We start from the raw sequence: 7,987 nt of genomic DNA, 5'->3' as shown, positions 1-7,987 counted from the left end.
TTTCTCAAGCCCTCAGGCTGTGAGAACCAAACCCATGATAAACAAGTCTTTCCGAGAAGCTGGCTGACCACCAAAGGTGCTGATAGTCTCCTGCTCTCCCCCCCACCTCGTACTTCCCCCTGTCCTTACCGCTCCTCACACCACCAGCTGAAGACCAATCATATTGCAACAGGTACCCTTTGCCTGCCCCCCTTTGTTCTTGCCGTATAAATATGTTTGTTATCCAAAAATAAAATTTGAGGCTTGATCAGAATACTGTCTTGCCTCCACTCTTTTCTCTCGTCCGTGTCACCCCTCTTTAGGTTGGGTTCTCCTCGGTTCTCCCACCAAATAACCGGTCCCGCTGGCGGGACAGGTGGCGCCCAACGTGGGGCCCGAGTGCAGAACCCTTACCCAGGCGGACTACGAAATAACAGAGGCTGCAGCTCGTTAAGGAGAAGTTTTTCAGAGAAGACTGCCTTTCACCGCTCATGGAAGGTCCTCGTCTTCGGCTCACCGGAGATCGCCGTCTTCGGTGAGTGTTCATCCGCCTTAGTTTAGTTTCGGCACGGACTGCTAGGATCATAAGTAACAAATTTTAAACGGAGAAAAGAGTTGAGCATAAACTCCCTCTGTCTTCTCTTGGTCCTCTTGTCTTTTCCTTTTTTTTCAAAGGATTTGGGACTTTTCTCTCTAGCCCGCTTCTCGGCACAAGCCGTCCACCCCTGAGGTTAGAGGCTGCTTTTTCTGAGTTGGGAAAATACAGTGTGTCAGTCGACTTTAAGGCAGAAGTCGTCCACTCAGAGGGCATCCCGGTCGTAGACCTCTCCCTCCGCCCTGGAGAGAGCGGTAGGTCTGCGATTCGCCTCTTGAGAGCCGTGTTGGCGGATTATACCAACCGACTGCCCACGTCGAGACCTCTGGTATAATCCCTCCTCTGCCGCCTCTGTAAAAGAGCCTTGTCTATGCCCAAAGGCACAGCCGGCGGGACGTCCGTAGGCAACGCACCCCAGGGGGTCCGTGTTAGCGGATTGTACTAACCGGCTGCCCACGCGGGAGAGAAGTTAAGTTCCCTTCTCCTCCTTTTTGCCTTGATACCTATGTTCACTTCCTCAGTTCCTATCCCTCTTTCTTTTTAGATAAATAAAACAAAGAAAAATGGGACAAACCTTGTCCAGAGAAGCACAATTCATAAAAGACTTAAAATGCTCATTCAAGGAGCGAGGAATCCGAGTAAAAAAGAAGGATTTAGTCAAATTTTTTCTCTTCATTGATGAAGTCTGTCCCTGGTTCATAGTTAATGGACCTGAAATCCATCCAAAAAAATGGCAAAAGGTAGGCAGAGACTTAAACGATAAGTTACAAAAGGAAGGCCCTGATGCCGTCCCCGTCGCTGCTTTCTCTTATTGGGGACTAATTCGAGATATTGTAGAAACCGCCTCCGATGACCCCGAAAAACGACAACTCTTGTCAGTAACGGAGTACTGCCTTAAACCGCTGTCTCGCTCAGCATCCGTTGCTCCTCTTCCCACTGAGAAGCCCCCCTCTAGATGTCCCTCAGTCGTTATAGACATGAGCGATCCCTCTCCAACTAAAGGCATATACCCTTCTTTGCCCACAGAACATCCCCCTTCTCCTAAAAGTCCTCTTACCAATCCCTTACTGACTAAAAGACCACTCAATGACCCCTTAGATCCTGGTGATGCCGCCACCTTAGAAGATGAGGCCGTACGATATCGTAACCCAGATTGGCCTTCTACTTGCCCACCCTACAATCCACAGTTCTGTGCGCCTGTTCTGCCATTCCCCGCCTCCAACGGCAACAATCTTTCACAAACCAAAGATAAGCTTGCTGCACAGATGGCCGAGATAGAGAGCAAACTAGCCTCCTTTCAGGCTGCTTTACAAGAGACTGTCCTTACCGCCCAACGCTTGCCCATAAAACCCTCCAAAAACCCCAAACCAAAAACCCTCACCTTCCCTGTCATCACCCGATCCCAACGACCTGAATCTCCTACCTCTAACACCGCTGATCCCCCTGATGCCCCTGAAGGTGGAGAGGACACTGCTGACAATAATGATGAGGAAGAAAGCAGTGACGACGAACTCCCTCCCCCCGCCCCGGAGCGTAAAGAGTTCCATAAATTACAGTTCAAAAACTTAAAAGAACTAAATACAGCTGTCAGGACTTATGGACCTAATGCTCCTTACACCTTATCTGTCCTCGAAACACTGTCTCGAGGGGGACACCTTCTCCCTTGTGAATGGCTCCGCATAGTCCAGGCTGTCCTCACCCGTGGCCAATATCTAACTTGGCGGGCTGATTTCTGTGACCGCTGCCAGACTATAGCCGCTAATAATCTTAAAAATCCCCGCTCTCATTCTTGGACCTTTGAAAAACTTACTGGTCAGGGGACATATGCCACTGAAGAGCGACAACGAAATCTCCCTATTGGACTCCTTTCTCAGACACATAATGCCGCTCTTGGGGCCTGGAGAACTCTTCCTAGTTCTGGCACCCCCACCACACCACTCACCAAGGTTATCCAAGGTCCCCAGGAAGATTACAGTGAATTTGTCAGTCGCCTTCTAGAGGCTGCTGAGCGCGCTCTAGGAAGCGACGCCGCTAATGACAGGTTAGTCAAACAATTGGCTTTTGAAAATGCTAACGCCTCCTGCCGAGCCGTCCTCAGGGGTAAGACCCGGGACAAGACGCTCGATGAAATGCTTCGCTTGTGCCGAGACGTTGATCCATTTACTTCCAAGGTATCTCAGGCCATTCATCTAGCGGTTGGTGCTGTAATCCAGGCCAACCCTGGCCAACAAAAAAATTGTTTCAAATGCGGTCAGCCAGGGCACTTTGCCCGTCAATGCCACGGTTCCCATGACAAACCCAGGGTTCAGGGCCCTTATAATAAAGGACCTTCTCCTCCCTCGACACCTTGCCCTGTTTGCAAAAAGGGCCGACACTGGGCTAGAGACTGCCGCTCCACCACCGACATACTCGGTAACCCCATCACTCGCCAGCAGGGAAACGGGCAGAGGGGCCAGCCCCGGGCCCCTCAGCCAATCCCTTTTCTCAGGGCCTCGGGGAACAGCCAGATAGAACATACTCAGCCCCTACCCACCCTTCCCCAAAATCAGTCCATTCCCTTTACAGGGCCACCCCAGGAAGCGCAGGACTGGACCTCTGTGCCTCCTCCGACATCATATTAGAGCCCGATAGCGGGACTCAGGTGATCCCCACAGGCGTTTTTGGGCCCCCTCCCCCTAAAACATTTTTTCTTATCCTTGGAAGGGCCTCCTCTACCTTGCAGGGCATCACCATTTTTCCCTCTATTGTTGACAGTGATTATTCCGGGGAGATAAAGATATTAGCCAGTAGCTCCAGAGGCCCACTTTATATACACCAAGGTCAACGCCTTGCTCAGGCTCTACCCCTACCCCTCGACACATCTAATCCTTCCCTAGGGCCTTCCCGAGGGGCGTCTACGCCTGGTTCCTCTGATATTTTCTGGATCCAGCAACTTTCTCGGGAACGCCCATACCACACACTCAAAATCAATGGCAAAGAATTCAAGGGCATCCTTGACACGGGCGCTGATTCTACAGTGCTTGCAAAGGCCTCCTGGCCTTCTTCCTGGCCTTGCCAGCCCTCTCTTACTCATCTCCAAGGCATAGGACACTCTCAAAACACCTTACAAAGCTCTCAACTCCTCACCTGGGAAGACCCTGATGGAAACACTGGTCAGGTCCGCCCCTTTATTGTCCCCGGGCTTCCCGTGAATCTGTGGGGTCGCGACATATTGAGCCAGATGGGAGTTTTAATGTTCAGTCCCTCAGCTACCGTTACTCATCAAATGCTAAACCAAGGGTTCATCCCGGGCAAGGGCCTTGGAAAAAATAATCAGGGTATTACCGTTCCCATAGAGGCCGAACACAGGGCCCCACGGACAGGCTTAGGGTACGACATCAAAAATTTTTCGTGAGGGCCGTTGCTCCCCCTGCACTCCAGGCAGATAAAATCACGTGGAAGAGCAACCACCCTGTCTGGATCGATCAATGGCCCTTGCCCCGTCATAAACTTTCAGCGGCCACACAGTTAGTGCAGGAACAGTTAGATGTTGGCCACATTGAACCATCTACCTCCCCTTGGAACACTCCCATCTTTGTTATACAAAAGAAAGGGGGTAAATGGAGACTTCTTCAAGATCTCAGAGAAATCAATAAGACCATGGTTCCCATGGGGGCGCTCCAACCAGGGCTGCCGTCCCCCGTTGCAATACCTGCAGGATATCATAAGATAGTCATAGATCTAAAAGACTGTTTTTTCTGTATCCCTTTACATCCAGAGGACAGAAAACGTTTCGCCTTTAGCCTCCCAGTTGTTAACTGCATAGGACCCTCCCCAAGATTTCAATGGAAGGTTTTGCCTCAGGGTATGGCAAACAGTCCTACCCTTTGTCAAAAATTTGTTGCCCAGGCCATTGATCCGTTTCGCCTTACACATCCCGACCTATACATTGTCCATTATATGGATGATATTCTCCTGGCAGGCTCTGATATTGCCATCTTGCTTGAAACCAGCCATAAATTAGTTGATGCTCTTCAAGATCTAGGACTACAGATTTCCCCAGAAAAGGTCCAATTACAGCCCCCTTTCCTCTTCTTAGGTTTCGAGTTACACCCTTCTAAGGTCCTTTCACAAAAGGTTGAATTAAGGAAAGACTCTTTACAGACCCTCAATGATTTCCAACGCCTGTTAGGTGATATCAACTGGCTTCGCCCATATCTAAAGTTGACCACCGGAGATCTAAAGCCCCTCTTTGACATTCTCCGAGGAGATCCTGATCCCTCTTCTCCACGCACCCTGACGCCTGAGGCAGCCTCGGCCTTAAACTTAGTTGAAAAGGCCATTTTAAATCAAAATATCTCATATTATTCCCCTGCCTGTGCCCTGTGGCTACTAATTCTTCCCACAACCTTCACACCTACGGGTGTCCTGTGGCAAAACAAACCCCTATATTGGCTTCATCTGCCAGCTACTCCTTCTAAGATACTTCCTGTCTACCCTTCTCTTATCGCACAAATACTTAAAATGGGGCGCGAAAGCTCCCTAAAGCTTTTTAACAAAGACCCTGATATCATTGTTGTGCCCTATGAAGCAGCTCAGGTCAAATGGCTACTACAAACATCAGATGAATGGGCTGTCAATTGTATTTCATTTCAAGGAAAGATAGATAATCATTACCCTGCTGACAAACTCATACAATTCCTTAAAAACCAGGCTGTAGTTTTCCCTTCCCTGACCAAGAGCCGTCCTATTCCACAAGCCCCTTCTGTTTTCACAGATGGCTCCTCTTCAGGAATTGCTGCCTTTAGTATTAATGGACAGCTTACTAAGATCAGGACCGACTACTTGTCCGCACAGCTTGTAGAACTTTTTGCAGTTGTTCAAGTCTTTAAGACTCTCCCTAATAGTCCTTTTAATTTGTTCACCGATAGTGCTTATATAAGTCAATCAGTTCCCCTTCTGGAGACCGTCCCTTTTATTCGACCCTCCACTAATGCCTCCCCCTTATTCTCAGAACTCCAAAACCTCATCCTCGCCAGATCTCATCCCTTTTTTATAGGGCACATCCGTGCTCACTCAGGTCTCCCTGGCCCCCTAAGTACTGGTAATGATCTTGTTGATAGAGCCTCTCGAGAAGTTTCCAACCTTGTTATGGCTATATCTTCTACTGACCCCATTCAACAAGCTCAACAGGCTCATCAGATACACCACCTAAATGCCCGGACTCTTCGCCTTTTATTCTCCATTACTAGGGAACAGGCACGCCAAATAGTGCGCCAATGTCAGGGGTGTCTTACTCTACTACCTGAACCCCATCTTGGCGTCAATCCTCGCGGCCTTACTCCTGGAGAACTGTGGCAAATGGATGTTACTCATTTCAGCCCTTTTGGTAAACTGAAATATATACATGTTTCTATAGATACCTTCAGTGGCTTTCTCTGTGCAACCCTACAGTCTGGAGAAGCCACCAAACATGTTATCAGTCATATGATTTCATGCCTTGCCTTTCTACCATTACCTAAAACTCTCAAGACTGATAACGGCCCAGGCTACACCAGTACTTCCTTTAAACAATTTTGTGCTCAACTAAATATCAAACATATTACAGGCATTCCGTACAACCCCCAGGGCCAGGGCATTGTTGAAAGAGCACACCAGACTTTGAAGAATATGCTTACAAAACTTCAACACTCCAAAGGTATCCTATACCCCCCACACAACAATAATAAGACCTTGCTAAATCATGCCCTTTTTGTCCTTAATTTCCTGACACTCGATAATGATGGAAAGTCTGCAGCCGACCGATTTTGGCACCCTACTACTGCAAACTCTTATGCACAAGCCCTGTGGAAAGATCCTCTGACATCAAAATGGAATGGTCCCGACCCCGTCCTTATCTGGGGCAAGGGACATGCATGTATCTATGATTCTAAAACACAAAATGCCCGATGGCTGCCTGGGAGGCTAATAAAACTCATCAACCCACCAGGGGAACTGTCCCCTGAGAAAAATGTATAAATGTGTTCTTTTCCAGGTACTTTACAAAAATGTCTCCATTCTCTGCGATATGGCTCGCCATCTTTGGGGCACTCCAAACCGTAAGCGCCTCCTCAAGCTACACACTCTACAACTTCACCTGGATCATCAGAAATCAGGCAGGAGATATTGTCAACACCTCTTCTTCCCTAGCCCCCCAACCGCAGAAAGCCTCCCTTCAAGTAGATCTTTGCCAACTGGCAGCTGGAGGGGACCCTTTATGGGGACTTGCCACAGATTTCCTTCCGCTAGTCAAGGCACCCAATAATTCGGACCATTATCACACCGTTCCAGCCTGCGATTCCCCTTGGGGTCGCACTTCTCTTTGGCTGCAACAAGGGGGATACTATGTCTGTCCCGGCGCTCATAGGCCACGAGGGTTAGATTATAAATGTGGTCTCCAGGCTGATTATTATTGTGCCTCTTGGGGCTGTGAAACCACTGGAGATGTAAGCTGGAAGCCTGCCTCTGACAAGTTCATACAAGTAGAGAGGCTTAATCCTCCCTCTCCTGAAAATGATCTAAACAACATCCCGACATCAGTCTATAAAGCCTGTAGCGACCCAGGGTGGTGCAACCCCCTCCAAATATCTATCATTAAGGCCGACCTGAATGATTGGCAAACCACCCGGAAAAGACATTGGGGCATTCGTGGCTATTTTTCAGGGAAAGATAAAGGAATGCTTTTCTCTATTGAACTTTCTAAAGAAAGTCCCAACAGAAATGCGGCTTACCTGGGACCTAACCCAGTCCTGCGCCAATCCAAAATAGAAGGCACTGCTCCAAAACCTAAACGCTCTGCTCCTAAGCTTACTGCCACACCCCAGCCCAGCCATAAAAAAACCACCCTTTTTCAGCCTACCATCCTGCCTGGGCCTCCTGATTCTTCACAACTTATAGTTGACTTGATCAATGCCTCATTAGAGGCTCTCAGAGACAAAAACAGCACAGCCCATCAAGAATGTTGGATTTGCTTCTCGCCTATCCCTCCTTTTTATGAAGGCATAGCGACCCTTGAACCTCCCCTTTTTACAAATGATAGCGGTGCTTTATTACATACTCAAGACCCCTTTACAGCCCTCACCCTAACATCTATCTCCGGCTTAGGCCTCTGCCTCATAGGACCAGCAATGCGTCCCCCGACCAGCCTAATTCCCATATGTAACCAAACCATGACAATCAATCACACATTCTCATATGTGCTTGCTGCTAGTGGCACTTATTTTGCTTGCTCCTCTGGCTTAACCCCATACGTTTTTACATCCCACTTTTTGACCTCTCGCGATTACTGTGTAGTTGTTGTTTTATTCCCCCGATTTTTTCTCCACAACCCTAATACTTTCCTTCAATTCATAGATCCAGATGCCACGTCTCGTAACAAGCGTGAGCCTCTCACTG

At 48.6% G+C, this 7,987-nt stretch overlaps 1 long non-coding RNA gene across 1 annotated transcript; it reads left to right on the top strand.

Annotated features, from left to right (window-relative positions):
- The first annotated feature begins 454 nt into the window (after positions 1-454).
- Positions 455-7,220, top strand: LOC118607695. Its single transcript, XR_004952760.1, has 2 exons — positions 455-514; positions 6,588-7,220. It is a non-coding gene; the product is annotated as an uncharacterized LOC118607695 (long non-coding RNA).
- Positions 7,221-7,987: the final 767 nt, after the last annotated feature.

The sequence above is a fragment of the Rousettus aegyptiacus genome, unplaced genomic scaffold (genome assembly GCF_014176215.1).
Source record: "Rousettus aegyptiacus isolate mRouAeg1 unplaced genomic scaffold, mRouAeg1.p scaffold_m13_p_9, whole genome shotgun sequence".
Lineage (NCBI taxonomy): Eukaryota > Metazoa > Chordata > Mammalia > Chiroptera > Pteropodidae > Rousettus > Rousettus aegyptiacus.
This window is presented reverse-complemented; position numbering and strand designations above follow the sequence as displayed.